The following is an 18,734-nucleotide window of genomic DNA, read 5'->3' on the forward strand; positions in this document are numbered from 1 at the left end:
TGACTTCACAGCACCTGAGAAGTTGCTTTTCACAGTCTGTCCCACTTGCCTCATTAAAGACAATTATAGGCACTCATCTCCCACACCAGTGATGGATTACAACACTGCAGCAAGGTGGATTTTGCCTCAAAAAGTTATTTTGAGGCAGGGGGCTTGTATATATGTAAATATTATATATGCGAAGCCACTTTGTGAAGCTTACAGAGTTGAGTTGGCTTAAGCCCAAACATACAGAGAAGAGACAAGAATACATCTAGGCTCTAATCCTGCATTATGTGGAGGTTCAAAGCTATTGTTTAGAAGGTGCACAGTTTAACACCTTACCAAGTGCTAATTTAAAACTCAGTTTTAAATTTCTAACAAATGTTCTGCATACAGAAGGCACTTAGAGTACTGAAACAATACTCCAGTAGAGTCAAATGGATTACGGACACATTTAACCTTAAAGTTATTGCCTTGTTTTGAAAAGGGAAAATGAAAAAAGAATTTTGAAATGGTCCAAGAGACCTTCACTCACCATCCACCTGTGACAGAACATGGATACAGTATCAGGAATGCCTGTCTTCCACTGCACTCTGAACCTCCCAATTCTATAGGGCTACTCTAGACAGCCTTTTAAATGTTTAGAAGCCCAAGTAGCTTTTCTCATTTGTTTCTTCATCTTGCTGTAGACTAGAAATGACAGCATTGATGGAAGAGAGACAGACCTTCACAGGTTGGGGCAGCTTGACCAACAGGGACTTCAAAGGATGGAGCCAAACTTGAAGATGAGACCAGTGAGGAAATCTTCCCCAAGGAATCACCATGAAGCTTTACGTCTTTTCAGATAAGCAGCAACTCCCAAAGCACAGGTAAACAATAACTGAAGTTCACAACAGCTCCACAAACACAGACCTAGGAGGAAATAATCTTGAAGGTTTGTTGCTACAGCCAGTTTCCATACTCAGAAACGTTCATGCTGTGACACTACACAGACTGAGCTCCTAGCACTGGTTTAAAACTGTGACATAGTAGCACAGAGTAGCTGATGATTATGTTCTTCAGCATGACTCAACCCTCACTACCAGAAGAGGAAGGAGGATCAATACTTTCCTTGGCAGATGCCTGGAATAGACCAAGAGAACAAATCCAGCCTTGTCCCCAGGGGCAGCCCTCTCTAACTGGGATTACAGTACATTGGGAAGGGAGGTTGCCCACAGGAGGCCTCTCAGTCTGGTGTTACAATGAGCTAGTTTTTAAACAATGCCCTGACAAGCAGCAAGTAGAGATAGGACGTAAACACCCAATACCCTGTTATTTCTTCACGTTTGCAACCAGAAGTTGCAAGGCCAGTTATAATATGGAAAAAAAAGATAAAAACTCCAGAAATCATCATGACAACAAGCAAAGGTGTGCGAAGAATTTTTTTTCTTTCAAGTGCAAGTGAGCACTTAAACTTTTCTATAATCTTAGGATACCATTGCAGTACGAGTTGCTAATGGAAAAGCAGCACCATTTTTTGGTTTATTTAAACCCCCTAACTTCAAAGTTTAACTCTTGTATTTTTCAAGTGCTGTGAACATACTACGTTTAACAAATATGCTAAGTGGAATATCTAAAGTGGTTGTTTACTTTTTATAATAAACTGGACTTGTAATAAAGTATTTCAAATTGGACGCAAAAATAGTAATTAGTGGTGTTTGCTATTTTTTAAAGAGGACTTAACTCCCAATACCACAGAAGGACGTGATGAAAGGATTTCAGTTCATATTGAACAAAATTATTTGCTTGCTCTGAAATGGTTTCATTTAATTTTAAGCTCCTTTTCCTCCTACTTTCTAGAGGATAACTTCACAGGAAATTTCTGAACAGAAAGTTTTGAAATCATGCTTCAATCTTCTTTTTCAAGACCAAAAAAGACATATCATACCAAGATACTTCAACTACATTTTTCTCCTGAATGGATTAGTAAAACCAATACAAATTCACATCACTTGTCAGTGTTGCCCACTCATCCTACTTTTATTTTTTGCCAGGATGTGTTTTGCTGTATACTGGCTTCTGACATTTGCATGTTCTGACTGACAGCTGAAGCCCAGTGCTTTTTGGGTAACTGGTTCGGTTATTTTAGGAGCAGTACGGAGTCAGCTACAGGGTGGTAGATGTTCTGTATTTTTGTTTTACAACTGAAAAATAAGTCAACATTGTAATACTCACTCTGCTCTTGAAGACTGGCACATGTCAAGTATCTGCAATTTTGATTTGATCCAAGCATTTTTCATATAAGAGCTCTCACTTCTGCCAATAGAGATTGGGCAGATGGTAGAACTGTCAGCTGAGGACTGCAAAACCCAATGGGTCTTGGCCTGAAAGCTGCTCATTGTTTATTCGTGTCTAATATGTGGAAACTAAACAGACACTCAGAAGAGTTATCAAATGACTTGGTTTTTAGTCCTAATGCTGTTTATAAATATATAATTGTTGAAATGCTTATGATCAGACTCAAATGTAGCAATGCTGTTACAACAAAAATCACATACCACACAAACACGTGAAAGTTTGGGTTTATTTAACAGACGAACATAGGGATCTTTACAATATGGCCATTAGTAGGCTTGTACTGTACCATCCTAGCCTGGCTTTCTCCAACTAGATCACAGAACCCTTAAGAATTCAAATTATCAAGAGCTCCTATGGACCCTCTTTGGGAACATGCTCAAAAATTGACTTCACAGGTCTTCAACATATGCTTCCATGGTTTCCTGAACGTGCCCCTCTGGGTGTAACTGGACTAGGTGCCTGCACCATTCTTCAGGCCACTAAAATGTTTACTGCAAACTTTGAGCAGTGAAGAGAGGCTCCAGCTGGCCCTTCTCCACTGGACAGTCTCAGTATGTAACCTCTTAAAACAATAACTCTGGCATTGGAAATACATCATGAAGCATTGTTTGAATGCCAAGTGCTGTACAAGTATGAAGTTTTAATGTTTACATCTTTTGAAGACACACTGCTCACCAATGAGTTCATCAGTAAATCATCACCCTTAGAGGAAACAGAGGCAAAAATCATCATTCTTGAAGAGCTAAGGATGCAGGGAATAATCAAGAGCTGAAGTACCACTGCCAGAACTGGAGAAGCATATGAGAACAAGGTAAGTGTCATATGAAACAGGACTCCTGCTACAGCTTTGACTCTGCTGTGAGCACCCTGAGACGCAGGTTCTGTACACAATAAACATCCAAGCATATACATCCTCTTAGACTTTAGAAGCAAGTTGTTTAACAACAGAGAACTGCACTGTAGGGGTGTTAGTACAACAGAAATTGGCAATGGTTTCCAGTTGTTCACCGTTTCTGGGCTTGTTTCAAATATGGACAAAGGAAATAACTTGCTCTTTGAAAAACTCACTGGAAGTTGCGTGCCAGTAGGGGATACAAATTTGGTTCTCAGGCCCATGAAACTAGAAGAAATGCTGCTGTCAGGACTTAAAATTACACTAAAATTAAGACATCAGAAATCCCAGATATCGACACTGCTGAGAAGTCTACAATTCATATCTGATCTCAGCCTAAGAAACCATTACAAAATTGATGTAAAAAAACTATGAAAAATTATAGAACTGCTATTTGACTAAGAAGCTAGTGTCCCTTTTCTTTGCATTCTGAATGATAACCTGAGATTTATTTCGGTTTCTGAACTCAAAGTTTTTTCTTCTGTTGTCAAGCATTGTGTTAAGGACCAGATGCCTGTTCTATAAAGGCTTTCGAGTACAGATGTCAGGAAGGAGGAGGTCTGCAGGACATCCGTAAGAAGTTTAACACGTTTATGGATATGCATTTTCCAAAGCATGATCCCATCACTGCTTGAACACCTGAACAATTCAAGCTCAAACCAAGGACGTCTGAGTAGCTTTATCATTTAAAGGGAAGCCATTCATGCATCTCTGACCTCAGCCACTTACGTTATTGAAAAATCAAACAGAAAATTTCATATTCTGTGATTCTGCGCAAGAAGGACTAAACAAGCAAGGGCTGCCTTACAGCCTGGCCACTGGTGCTGCCTAACACATTTCCTATTGCCAGCACTTTGGAAAATGGGGATAGAGGGTCTCCAACTACAGCTTCTCTGTAGCCTTTACTTACTTCTTTCAGACAGATTTTTGAGTATCCAAGAGGATTGGCCCCTCTGTGGCTAAGTTTAGGTAACATACTGCAGGCAGGTTTTTGTATTTTTCCCCTTCATAACACAGGCGAGCGTCTGCTCTTTATTTCCTATTGTATTTAAAAGCTGTCTGGTATTAAATTACACAGATCCTTTTATTGACAGAAACTCAGTCTCTGCTATTTCTCCTTAGAGAATTTCTATTCTCCCAACAGGAAGAAGGCACTTTTTTTCAGTCTTAAAATGAGTAGAGATTTTTAAATTAACCTCATATTTTTCACTAACAAAGCCAACTTTTCCAAGTGATACTTTATATTTGAGCTGGGCCCACTGCTGGATAGCCTACAAGTGAAAACATAAATCTGTCACTAGCTGTTAACTCTCAGCTCTCCCTTAGCAGCAACAGAAAACTCAGCTTGTGCTACTTTCCTTAAGGATAACTTATTCCATTAAAGCTCAAATCCAGCAGATTTCCTATGAATAGACAGATTAAATGCATTTAACACAGACACAGTAGAAAAGGTGTAGTACCCAGACTTATTGCAAATTACAACATGCAGTTCTGGATTTTGCTCATTAACACACAGGTAAATTCATATCCGAAATTTTGGAACTGACCAGGAATAAGTACGAATTTATGCCAAGTTTCATTCCTAGCACTAGCTTCAATGAAGAAATGAACTCATGGCCCTCACAACCCTATAAAAGATGAGTACAACCAGGTTTGAGATTATTTTTACAGTAACATTGGAGAGAGAGAGAACCTTGCTAGAGCTTTCCCTTCCTGTGCATAGTTCTGCTTCACGTAAGTATCTGCGTCCCTGAAGCCTTGGCAGCATTACCCATCTTCTCCAGATTTCCTGCCATGGCCAACACTGTGAAACAGCTACATTAGAAGTGTTCAGTCTTCTGACCATCCCTTACTTTATCCTGAATGAAGGAACTTAAAGCAGTACATGTTAGGATGTCTTGTTACACTTGTTTCTAAGGATTACTGCTCTAAAGGAGCAGTACCTTTGAGAGCAACATTTTATGCACCTAGCATAACAAAGCCAAGGAAGAGCCATACACACCATGGGATAAACCAGCCTCTACAATTTTAACAGTGGCTCTTACTAAAAATGGTAGCAGAGACAAAGCTTTCACCTAAGACACAGGTAGGCTTCTTTCCATTATTGCATTTTAGCACCTGCTGGAAGTTGCTTTTACCCTTTATTGCTTCAAAGAGATTGTATATCATGGGATATCTCAAGTTGGAAGGGACCCATAAGAATCATTGAGTCCAGATTCCTGCTCTTCGCAGGACTACCAAAAACTGGACCACATGACTAAGTGCCATTCAGATGCTTGCTAAACTCTGACGGGCCTAGTGCCATGACCACTTCCCTGAGGTGCCTGTTCCAGTGCCTGACCACCCCCTCAACAAGGAACCTTCTTCTAATTTCTAAAGTATCGTAGCTGATGTCAAACATGAAAATGTTTAACTCTAACCTCTGAGGAGTTACATTAAACTCCTAATAAACAGCCTTTCTCCCAGGAAATGGCAGGAGTTGAATTGCAGGCAGAACAGGACCCTTTAGTTCATTAGTGTACCAACAGCTGTAGGACATCATCTATCAGGTACCTTTTTTCCAAGTCTACTTTTAAAGACACTCCTACATGTGCAAGCTTTTGGAGGGTAAGCAAAAGGACCAAAAGCGGTCATTTCAAATGGAACGGTCTGTGGGAATTTTATCTTCTTATCATGCATTATCATTTACAGGGAATGCACTCAGGTTATTTTAGTGTTTCTATTGCTGTTAGATTTCAGTGTGGGTTCATTGAAGCTATGAGGACTCTTGATCTCCAAAACTGTTTAGCTCAAAGACAAGTTCTTTTCTTAGCTTGTATAGACACAGAACAATCTGGAAAGCAACCTGCTTGCTGAATACTCTGCTTTGTTTGGACAAACCAGGAAGAATTTTCCAACCATCTCTTTCTATACAGTCCACAGTTTATCTTGGCTAAGGAACAGCATGGTCAGTATGCAACACCTTCGTGCTTTGGGCTTTTGCTGGAATGGTCTTTCTCATTAAATAGAAGAGTTTCTTTTTTCTTTTGAAAAAAAAACCCTTTTGATTCATTTTTATAATGATTGAACATTTCTTTGTTCAGATTTTTTGTGTCATCTGCATTGAGAATGTCTCCTTTGTATATCGGTTTTCTTGCTACTGATTCATGCTCCACCTTCATCTCACTTCATGAGTCATCTTCTATACTATTTGCAGCACTTAACACTTCTGGCAGTGAGGCCTGACTTCTAGAGTTATTTATGGCAATAAAAGGCTGAGGAGCAGATAACTCAGGAAACTGGTAACAGGATAGTGATTACCTCAACCCTAGGTCCTCAGTGTGGGTTTAACGCTGCTAAACCTCACATAGAAAATGGCAGAATTCAGCCTCCTGGCTAATCACATAATCACCACATCTTTCAGGACTAAGTGCTGCCCTCAGCAGCAGGGCTGTAGGATTGGGCTTCTCATTTGTATGCAGCAGAGACCAGTATTTACGATTATGAAGCTTTAACAAAACCATTCTTAAATCTCTTCAGCAGTAATAAAGTAACTTCTCTAAATCCTCAGGACCTCATTACCAAATCCCCACGTCTGCTGGGTGTACAGCAACACCACAAGCTTCACAGACACATCACTCACCAGCAAAGGGGAATTCTCACTGCAGACAACCCTCCCTCATGAGTGAGCACTGAGGTTATTAGCACATCATTATTTCTAGGCTTTCACTGGTATTGGAGTCCATCACCTCCATGCATGAAGAAAAAAAAAAGCAGTAGGCAAGCAGCAATGTGTCATCCCAACAATAAAATATACCATGCTGAAAGCTTTTAATGTCTCTACATCTAGAGAGATGTCCTGCAAAAGACACTGAAGAAACCCCCAGCTAGGCTGGAAAAAATTCAGTTTGGAAATGAGGAAGTGGGCCATTTTACAGTGAAGGACATGAAGCCTTCTGCTGAAGGAAAGAAACAGGTCATCTAATTCTGCTGTGTATTTTTCCAGGGTTTGCTTTATCACCCGAAACCCTCTACTTTCTTATAAATCAAGCTAATGCAGACACTTTATGTACAGCCTACTAGCAAAACCTGATTAACTTCAGTACAGTGGCTCTTATATTTATCTCATAGATGTTGCAAGTCCAGGTTTATTTTTGCTGAAAGCCTGGAAGATTACTCTAAAAATATTCTTAAGAGAGGAAACTTCTGGAGCAGTCTTTTTTTGTTCCTATAGCAAAAGATTCATAGTCCATGGACACCAGAACAAATTGACTAAATTCAGTGATAATCTTCTGACTACATTTGGATAAAAAGACAGAAAGAACTGCTGCATGTTTTTGACACATACCTACCTCCATCCCTCATTACAGAGCATTGCTCATTTTGTTGTTTTGTTCTAGGTTGGGGAAGAGGAACTGAACAAAATGCCACAACACATCACATCATTTTTTCCCCCCAGAAACTGCTCACCAAACCACAAGGAAACAGACTGAAAAGGACTGCCCAGGTTTTGAAAGTCAAGGAGGTACAGACACCCTCAGCCCTTACTTTTAGATGCTGAGCCAGGGGTGCTGCTGTGGAAAACAACTGCAGTTGACACACAAACAATTATACTGAGGACTCTGTCATTGACTCTTGATAACGTACAGCTGCATCTATGAATCGATCTGGATCTGTCTTGCAAATATGAAGAACTCCTCTGTTCCCTGCAAATGTCTTCTTGAGGGCATAAGTAAATGATTTATTGCAGGGCACAGCTGAGTCTTGCTGGTACCTATCTCACCTGGGAAAAGGTATCTAATCTGTGTGTAACAACACATTAATTAGAAGAAACAACTGAGAGGAACCAGGAAGAGGCAAATTAGTAACAAGCCAGTCACTAAATTCAAGCACACACACATTATCATGATTCTATCAAATTTAATTTACTATTATTATATTATTAAATTTATCTAACTTCTTTAATGGCTCAATGAAAAGATTCCCTTTCCCTAAGGATCAGGAGGTTGGAAACACGTTGTATACACAGAGGAATACACAAAAGCAGGAGCACTCAAGGAAAAAGCTGCGAGCAGCAGGCATTCAGGACAGTAGAAGAACATGTTGGGACCCTAAGAATTTTAACTTACTGTGCAGAGAGACTGGCAGAGAGGTGAGACCTTCAGACAGTAAGGCAACAACAGGCCCCAAGAACATCTCTTTGACAAGCATTGAGCATATGAGGGAAAGACAGAACAAGTACCAAAAGTATAATGGAGAAAACAACAAATGGGCTGAGATATACAAAGCACAGGTGAGTTGGAAGGAGATGACTGTTTCTGTTACAGAGTTGTGTGTCTGGTCTGTCTCCTGACTTTGGAATCCTCTATGCCCTACCTCCAATGGGCATAAAACATTTACTATAGCCAGCTCTTTCAAAAAACAAGTAAAGCAACTGTTTCATTTGCAGTCTCCCTGCTATCAGCCCTGCCACCACCTCCTAGTCCATACCCACTACCATTTGGGCCACTGGCCCTGCCCACCTCCCTTCCTCACTAAACCCACACCATGCTCACCTCTGCTCCTAGCCTGGCTTTTTACTTTCTTACCTCCCGCTACAGGTGACACATTCTTCCTTTCCACTTTCCCAGCCAAGGAAATCCAGCTGCAGCACAGGACCACTCTTCTCTCAAATCACAGGCCAAGCACTGCAGAACAGATTAAAAGATAGCCCCTATTTTTACAGCTTTATGGCAGTTCTCCTATCACTCTCAGGAATAAAAAAAGCTTTCCTGCTTTCTCTTCTCTTCTCTTGACAGACTTGTACTAAATCACTAAGGGGAGGAGCAAGAGATTATCTTGTTTCCTAAGCAGCTGGGATCCCACCTGAGAAGCTGAGAAAAGCAGCCCATAAGATAGAGCCTGTTCTTTCAGCCTACCTCCAGGCCTGGTTCAGTTGGCATGTTTTGCAAAAAAATTCTTTTAGCAATAGAGAAGAAAACCTGAACATCACCCTGTGTTGCCTGGAAAGAGCAATGAAGAAACAGGAAAGTAAGAAAAAACCCCTTAGAAAATAGAGAAACTTTACTCAGCTGGTTCAAAATTTTCCAACAATCTGGCAAATAGGAAAATTAAGAGATCTGAGGGTACATTCTCACTACAGTAAACCCAAGCTGTTGCCTGAATTTTATTTCTTAGGCACTTTCAGCTAAGGCTACCTGGCCAGGTGTGGAATAAAAACTGATGTATGTATATACATGCATCCATATAGACTGTTCCACCAAGTTAGAGTAATTTGCCTGCCCTGGCAACGAAGTTACTCGAGTGCTAGTAGTCTCCCAGCACCTTCTCATAGTTTCAGAAGGGCAAACGATCATCTGTTTGCAGCCAATGCCATTTCTTCCATTATTTCCTGGGCAAGAATTTTAGCTCCCTGCAGCACAAAGCCTGATAAACCCCTGAGAAAAGCACAGCATCAGGAAAGGTGCCTTTTTGTAACAGGACCACTCGTGATTCTGCCTGGCTCATCTGTGTGCCACACGTGATTGTTAATCTCTCAAATCAACCATGCCGCAAAGATGCCCTGAAAAAAGCAACAAGAAACAAGAGGGCCTTTGCAAGTGTAGGACTAATAGCAGTCTACCCCAGAAAAACTTCCTAGAATCAAAGATTTGAGATGAAGCTGGGGCACAGTGTAGTTCAGCTGGTGGGCTGAGAAGTGATGCTGTCTAGCTTGTCAGCTTTACTTGGGGAGAGCACAAATCTGTTTCAGAAGTGAAACACTCAATTCTTCTTCCTGTGCACATCCAAGAACTTAAGCCCAGAGTAGGTAACTTTTCCACATGCATCTGGAATGGGGCAGGGTGGGTGTTAAAGCTCAGTAGCCTGGTACATGCTTTGTGAAGGGGTTGTTGACCCCGTTAGACCAGGGGGAGTAACATTCTGAGGCTTTCTAGGATGCTTTTTGGAAGAGGCTGAACACTGTGTAGAAGCAGTGGAAGGAAACTTCAGAAAAAAAGGCGCATGGATTTATGCTTTTACAATCTTTACAACAACTTTAATTATTGCCTCTATTAGGAGGATCTGCTGAAACCCACAATTTCATGCTTTTTGACACAAGTTTCTGAGCATCCTTCTTCAACAGAAAATACAAACTCTTGGCTGAGCACACAGTTTAAATATTTTCTGGATTTGGAAATAATTTTAAAATAAAGACCAAATGTCTCTGTTGAGTAAACTAATTTTAGTGTTATTAATAAGAGAAGTAGTTAAGGCCTGTCTTACTGAATTGTGTATTTAATTGAATACTGATCTAACTCCCACTGAAAACCATCCATGTCTTTCCATTACTTTCAGTGGATGTTGGACTTGTCTCTTGATGCTTATGAGAGTAGCTAAGCAGGGAGAACTAAGTTACATTTCTGAGCAAAGGAACAGCTTGCTGTTTTGACGTAGTTCAAAGGAACAGTACATTGTGAATATTCGTGTGTGTAAAATTACACTGAGATGTAGCTGACAACTGCAGGGCTCCTAGCCATGGCTAACTGCACAAAAAAAGCAGGACAGCAAATGGGTGCCAGGTGTCTGCTTTTAAAATGCCTTCAAGTATTAAATTTTCTCCTGCTGGACTGCTGGGTGTCTTACCAAAACCCTCAGGGCACAGTTCAACAACTCCCATGACTAAGCACCACAGACGTGTGTCACAGTCACATTTGCACTACTCCCTGTCCCTTGACAGGTTGAAAAGGCACCAGCTAAGCAATAGGAGCCCACACCACCATAGCAACTGTGGAAGAGAGCACTGGTCTCCCTGTCAGTGGTGATCTCTCTCTGCTAGCTGTGAATGGAAGGAGACACACAAGTATAGGCAAGGGTGACTTGAGCAGATGCCAGGGCTCGCCCTCCTCAGACACAACCTGGACCTGTTTCCATAGGAGTAATTTGCCTGAATTTACTCCCTTGAGCTTTACCAGAGGGCAGCCAACTTTCTGAGACTGAACTCGAACTGGCTGAGCAACCAGGTGAACAGAGTCGGAGCTACAGATATTTGAGTGCACCAGCATCACTGGTGCGCAGCTTAGGTGCAGGCCAGAGGATTCCTACCCCTGCTGTTTGGGGATAACCCCTCAGTCTGCTCTAAACCACGGACGCCCTGTGAGAGGCAGCGAGCCCTTACCTCAGGTAATGTGTGTGGGGAGGCCTTTTGGAGCCTCCTGCTTGCATGACGAGGAAATGGTCGGTGCACGATGCTGTAACACGTAGTCAAGCTCCTCTGAGCACAGGGTTGAGTGCAGCTTGCTGCTCCTGCGCTGGGATTTTCGCTGGAATTCCAGCACAAAGCGCCCCCGGCAGGGGTCACCCTGCCCCGCGGAACTCTCTCCCGGCTCCGCTCCCCGCCCCAGCACTGCCACTGGGGAGGTCAGGTGTTTATTCCTGCTTTTTTTTTTTTTTTTCCCCCTGAGTTTCTGAACAGGAAGGGAGAATATTCCGTGCGTGCTGTATTTATGCCGCCGTCCCTTTAAAGTCAGTTTCCTAAGATACCCGGCTAAAAGAAGGATGTGAATAACTATTCGTTCATGCTGTCACCAGGAAGAAAAACGGGAGAAAAAATAGAGTTCCAAGAATACAGAAAGACAAGTTCAAGGGAAGTAAAATTATGCATGTACTATCAGTTTGCTTTTTCTCTTACTCCAGAGGCAACTCTGCCACAGGAAGCAATGCCAGCCATCCTCCTCACAGCTTTTTCCTACAAGAGTCACCTCTACCGAAAGGAAATGTTCTGTGTGATGCTGAAATGAAGAGTTCAAAGGAAGGAAAATAAATACTCAAAATAATCAGTGGGTCGGGGCTGGTTTTGCTTTTATGGGGGTTTGCATCTGTCTGAAGGAAAGGCAATAGCCGGGATCCTGTGCTGGTGGGAGCTCGCAGGGTCAGGCCCCTTTGCTTGAGCCTGACATTCATGTTTGTCCCTCGAGCTCATTCCTGGGCAGGTGCGAGTGCTGCTGGAGGTCCCTGTGGGGTATGGTCAGAGTTCCTCCCTTCGTGAGTCTGTGTTTCTTCTCCCCTCATATTGATTTTGTCTCTTTCTCTTTTTGTTCATCTGTTCCTCTGATACTGTTCCTTATGACCCAGTTTGTCTTCTCTCCAGCATGCAGAGGAGCCACTAGGCTTTTTCCTGTCCTTGCTGCACTGCAGTTCTTTATACATTGAAGAAAATGTTCCATTTAAAATATCAGTCCTTGCTGCTGGACCACCAAAATCCTCCCATTTCAAAACAATGTCTGAACAGCTAGAACAAACGTTTTTCTCACAAAAAGCAAGACACAGTTGACCACTATGCCCTTCATCTTCGGGGAGACATAAAATACACACCTAGACCAAATTCTCAAATAAGTCCCTAATATTCAATAGACTGGAGTAGCTGGCAGGAACTGTCTCCCATTTTGAAGCATTTGAACTCAACACCCAAATGGTTTTATGTTGCGTAAGTCTCTGTTTTATAAACAGCCTGTAGTGCTGAGACAGTGTGCTGCAGCAGCTCTCGGGAGCTCTCTCTTGTGAAGCTGCACTGTTTCCTAAATTGCTCTGTTCTCACTTCTAATATTATCCAGAATGATGAAACTAAATTTGTTCCTTAGAGCTTTGCGTTAGCTGCTTGCCTCTGTCAGTGCACTTCAGACCAAGCCAAAATACTGAATGGTGGGGGCACAATTGTGCTACACAATGTGATGCTTTGGCATGATTTCAAGAAACTTAATGCCAGAAAGGGTCAGTAAATAATGTAATAACTTCCTATATATACAGAACTTTACATTTAATTACAGACTGAGGTACTAAGGGTACAGAAGGATTGTAAATGAAAAAAAATGAACCAGGAGCCTTCAACCTCCCTTTGTTTTTCAATGTTAACTTTACATTTCAAAACAACTTGTCCTCTTTTCAACTTCTGTCAGAAGTGCTGGTTTCCTTTGAGGAGCCAAAAGTTCTTGTTTCAGGCAGCACATCAAGAGAAACCATGTTTTCCCAGCACAGAGTCAGCAAGTACTGAAAAGAGACTTCAGTGACTGTAGAAGCAATTACTGAAAATATCCCAGTTGGTGTAAGACGCCCAGGTCTTAATGTGCAGGGGAAGCTTTGGGAGCAGTGGGCATAGGTAAGGGGCAGGATTAATAAGGAGAGAGTGTGGTTTAGGATAGAAAGCACCAGGGTGCTTTAGGATAGAAAAGTCCCAGAATGGCAATGCCAAAAGTATTTCCCTCCTCCTTTTGAAAAACAAAGCAAAGCAAAACAAAACACAAAGTTTTGATAAAACAAAGAGGCAACTTTACTTTACAAAGTAAAGCCAGTATCAATCACACACAGCAGGAACTCAATTTAGCATAGTGAACTCCCTCTCTTTTCCTGTTGACTTGCAGATTAGGAAGGCACAGGATAAAGAGATCCTGTCAGAGATATTAACAGAGCTCTCCTGCAAAGATACCATACATAAGCTCTGGTCACAGCCTCTCCTTACCATGAAGCAGCCAGCTCTGGAGATGTGTTTCCAGCTGATTGACACTATCTCCAAGAGAGTGAGGACAGGGATGAGTTAGAATGTCCTACCCAAGTGTGTGACCCCTGTGTGCCCTCACTCACAGCTACCCCATTAACCCTTCTGCCTGGGATTTAATTCTGTGGAGTGGTTTGTTCTGAAATAGAGACCTGACTGATATATAAATAGCAGAATAAACTTGCCCACTATCACCACTTTTCCACTCCCCTTATATTCAGTTTTCTCTTGTTCCTTCTCTGTTCTAACAGGCCATCTTTTATTTTTAATATTTGAGTATCTCTGGCAGGTGCTAGATCTATTCTTCTTCTCTGGAAGTTTTAGCATAAGAATTATTTTGTTTTGGAGGAAAGTGGGGAAAGAAAATTAATAAGGTAAACATAAACAAATTCAGAAAAATATTTGCAAAGACAGGACTGGGAAACCTCTCTCCTCCACATGAGAGCATTTAGTGCGCTATGGCAATACATAGTGACTGGCTACTATAGTATGTTAATATGACTGCTTCCATTATTTTCATTCTGTTTATATTCTGGAAGATACTAAAGCCAACTGGTGATATAGAAGGTAACGGTTATTGGTGATGGCATCTCTGAGAGCTGTTTAGACTAGAGTCATGCTTAAAAATCAAGTAAGATCCTGCTGCAGAAAGTCCAGCTGGAACTAAAAACTTCCATCTGAAGTTGTGGTCTCAGTTCTGAGAGCCATTACCTTTCCTGTTACACTCCCTGGACGCCTAGAACTAAAAAAATGAGCTATTAGAGTTGGAATTACTGAGCCAAAGCTCTCAGTCTGGGACTACAAGGGATCACAATCCTCAGTAACATACTGTGTTACACTGTGACTTCCTCTACAGTGGGAAATTAAACATTCCTGGGATCAAGTAGCATGGAATGCCAACATACAGCCTATTAAATGGTCCTTGATCCAGAGTATCTTCTGAATTGTGCCTGGGAGCTGTTGGGACAGTGCTAGCTGGCCAATGTAACAACTGCCAGAGGCTGTTCGGACAACTGAACTCATGACAAGTTTGTTAATCCTCAGAAATCTTCCTTGACACTTTAAATTACTAGAGTGAGCACCATCTGTCTGAAACAATGTTTTCCTCACATTTCTGACAAGTGTAGTACTCCTTCCTCTATCCTCTATATTATGTGCCTTTGATCTATACTACCAAAATACTTATAATTATCCCATGATTTAATACTGACCTGTTAGAAACAGGCTACATTAGTTAATAAACAGTCATATTAAATATGAAATTCATTAACCTGTACCCAGTCTGCTTGTCACAAATACTGGTTGTTACCACCAGCTCTAGCAATTTATCAATAAGTGTCATACTTTACCATATTCTTTTTCCCATAAGAGTTCCTGGAAGATCACCACTTTGCAAAGGCAGTTCAACCATTCTTTGGGGACACTTGCTGGCTGACAGGCAAAAAAAAAAAAAAAAAAAAGAGAGGCCACTAAAGAGAAAACTTTCTGGTGGATAGCCCTCATGAGCTAGGAAGTCAGTGGACTACAAGTGCTCCCTAGCAACTAAGCTGCTCCTAGGCATATCCATATCAGCCTTCAAAAGAAAAAGATATTTCACGATCCTATAGGATACTGAAAACAAGCACTAGATGGAGCAGTGGGTAAACGTCTGGACTCTCTCCCTGCTTACATTCAATCCATGAAGTTACCAGATAGCCCTCTTGGAATCTGAGCTGACAAACTGATGCCAGGTCAGTACTTTGTGAAGACGCAAGTGTGCCTTGGGTAGGGCTGAAACATTGGGCCGTATTACATGGCTCTTTGGATTCAGTGCAATTAATACTGATGGATAACTGGGGGCCACATTCTTAGATATATTCTTAGATTTTTGTACATTCTTTGTCTAACAGTTTTGACTAATATGCATTCTTTTTGAAGATTTTCATTAAGGATCTGTAAGTCCACAGTATCCCACTTATCATTTGACTGCTGAGGACTTCAGTCAACAAAATCAAAACCAGACCTTTTTAATTATGCATAGTGCATTACACTTTGTCTGCCTTACAAAAATATCACAGCTTTTTCATAGCTGAGAGTGCACAAAGATTCTGGTCTTCCTTGGTGTTTGAAGATTCCCAATATAGGGTGTCCCTAACATTAGACAACTCAAAATGTATATGAAGGGGGAGAAATTTTCACAAGGCATCTGGTCTGGGTTTCAGGCATTTTCCCAGTGGAAGAAAAAGTTATCTTGTTGGAAAGGAAAAAGCATATTGTTAGGAAACAGTCTCATGATTCTTAGGGTAACTTGGAGGGAAAGAGGAATGCCAAAGTGAATAGCTTTTAAGCATTTGGGAATGCCAGTGTGGACTTCAGCTTTCTTTAAAGAACAAAAAATAGAAAAGGGGAGGGAATATTTCCACCTCTTCCCTTGACAAAAACAATCTTTGTAATGTCAACCAACAGCTAGTGTTGAGCTTATCACTCCCTCCACTCTGCCCTGCCCTCCCATCTCAGTAACCTGTTCTGGCTTCTGAAACTCACACCCTTTGGAACTGATTGAATAATGGACTTTTCACTTCAGGCTCTGCATCAAGTAAGAGAAAAAAAATCCTGTGGGTTGCATATGGAGTTATTCAATCTAGCTTCAAGACCCTACATTTGAAAATTCACTGTAAAAATGAAAGAGGGTCACTTCTAAAATGAAAAGTTAAATGGATTGTTTTGAAAATAACAATTGTTTTAAGGCCTTACCTGTCCTTGTTTTTTTCCCTCTGGACTGTTTATCAAAACCTGCCCTAGTTTGCCAATTTCATGGCAAATTACTTCAGTTTTCCAGAAACTGCAGATGTCCCTCACCAGATTACTAAGAAAATAACAGTAGAGTATATCATGTTTGCATGAGAGCTATTTGAAGAATTATTCATGTCAGCAGTTAGTCATAAACCTTTATACAAACATTTCTATCACCAGAAAGCTGATGACAACCCCAAATTCTTCTCCTAATTTTTTCCCCCATTCTTCCCTTCTCTAACGCGCTTCCTAAATGAATCCAATGATTTGCCCAGAATTCATCCATCCAACTTTATGCCTAAGATATGCACCAAGGAGGCAAGAACAGCTTACAGCTTGGTTAGAAGGACTCAAAAATAAGTTTCATTTACTCATGTAAACTTGGCATTTAGCTGAATTCAAGCATTGACAGGCTAGTGGTTGTTGTTTAGCTGCAAAACCAATTTATTTTACATTTTAAGACCCAGTGTAGCATCCTGCTACATCTCTCAATAGCCTCAGTAGCACCTCTCAAGAGATGCATCAGTGACTTTAGCTGCAAGGGAGAGCCAAGCCCAGCCCACACAAACAGTAATTACTGCGTTGTTCACCTTGTTCCCCTTCAGTCACCGGTAACAAGAATTGATGCCCAAACAGCAAAGAGTGGTCAGATGGCTCATTCTCATCTCCTCCAGCACAGGTACCACAGGCAGTCACTGAGGAGGATGGACAACTGGAGACAGGAGATTGCCTGCTTTATCTGTGCCTGAAGCTGGTCCTGATTCAAGGTGTGATGGCAGAACATGTCAACATGTGACAGCACCCTTATTTTCAAAGTATATGCAAGATGTCAGCGTTAAAACCTGGGCCAGGAAAAGGCTGAAAATAAGCAAAGGAATGCTAAATCACACCTTAAAATCCTACTCCAGAGAAATGCAAAAAGACACTATTAACCTGAGCCAAAAGCACTTGGTGTTGGAAGGAAAACCCAAGCAAGAGTGGCTAAATTGACAGGAAAAAACCTCAAGTTATGCAAATATGAATGACAATATTGATCAGGAACAAGAACATTACTGTCACATAATGGGGAAAAGTAATTTGCACATGGCAATATCCGCTGGCAGGATTGCTGTGAATAATTACTCGGAGGTTCAATTTAGTAATGATTATCACTGAGACTATTTTAAAGAAGAAAAGAGTATAGGATGTTAGCAGAGAATTTTAGTTTTGTTTGTTACTTTATTAATGAGGATTTGTATAATGCCTTATTAGTCATCATTTGTATTTGTGTAGAGGCCTTCATTATAAAAGTCCCTCTACAGAGAGACCTAATTGATTCTATGGAGAGAACCACACTGATTTTGAGGATATGTACAATAAATATTGCATCACTTTCACGTGCTTTTCTGTTGGCTATACAGGAGACAATACACTGTCTCTGCAAAACTGTAGACCCAGATGTAAACAGGACTATCCTAAAATAGTGAGTACTCTGAATTTGCCTAAAATATACGTATTATTGCAGTATGCTCCTATTTCAAATGACAGTTGTTCTGAATTATGATAAGGTACTTTAATTAAAGATTTTACCATTTATAAACATTTCTTGAACTTGAAAGCCAGGCATTTATTTAGCAGCATGTTATTCCACTTAATGGGACAATGAAGAGTAGAAGCAAAACCAGGCTACCTGCAATTTCTGGCATCCTGTGTATCATTGTCATCAAAGTGATGCTGTGGCAAGGGGAACAGCTCAAGCGCATCACTAAGCTCTGAAACAAGTTATGCCATTATGTGAAAGTTCCCATGAAGCCCCAGTGACTGTTAAATTATTGAATGTGAATTGCTTGAAAATGCAGTATTTCCAATAATTCCTTTGCAAAAGACTGAAATTTTGTTCCCTACTAGATGTCTCAAGCAATAATAAAATCAAAGCACGAAATCCCTATGCAACAGCAGATTAAAGGGAATGAGGAGAGCGTAAGGTATTATTGAAAAATAAAATTAAGGATAATCTTGTATTAAGTGTTTGGATTCAGTCTTCATCCAGAAAGAAAATCCTACAATAGTACCTATGGATTCATCTTCTGCTAGCATTAAATGTTACTGGTTTCCCCACATTGTCACTATGACCCTCTGTGCAGTGGAGTCAAAATTATTTGGCTCATTGCTGTGAACTCTGTTCTCTTATTGTCAACAGACAGCACTCTCTTTCTGCCAAAAAGCTGGGATGTGTGCAAAGCAGGAAGACTTGGGCCTTGCCCT

General features: G+C 41.0%; 1 long non-coding RNA gene across 1 annotated transcript in view; it reads right to left on the bottom strand.

Annotated features, from left to right (window-relative positions):
* LOC116446733 overlaps positions 1–11,991 on the bottom strand; it is a 62,416-nt gene extending 50,425 nt beyond the window's left edge. Inside the window, exons 1-2 of the long non-coding RNA XR_004241330.1 lie at positions 11,346–11,991; positions 8,779–8,877 (exon numbers count right to left, since the gene is read on the bottom strand). This is a non-coding gene — a long non-coding RNA (uncharacterized LOC116446733). The remainder of the gene's footprint in view (positions 1–8,778; positions 8,878–11,345) is intronic.
* Positions 11,992–18,734: the final 6,743 nt, after the last annotated feature.

The sequence above is a fragment of the Corvus moneduloides genome, chromosome 1, assembly GCF_009650955.1.
Source record: "Corvus moneduloides isolate bCorMon1 chromosome 1, bCorMon1.pri, whole genome shotgun sequence".
NCBI lineage: Eukaryota > Metazoa > Chordata > Aves > Passeriformes > Corvidae > Corvus > Corvus moneduloides.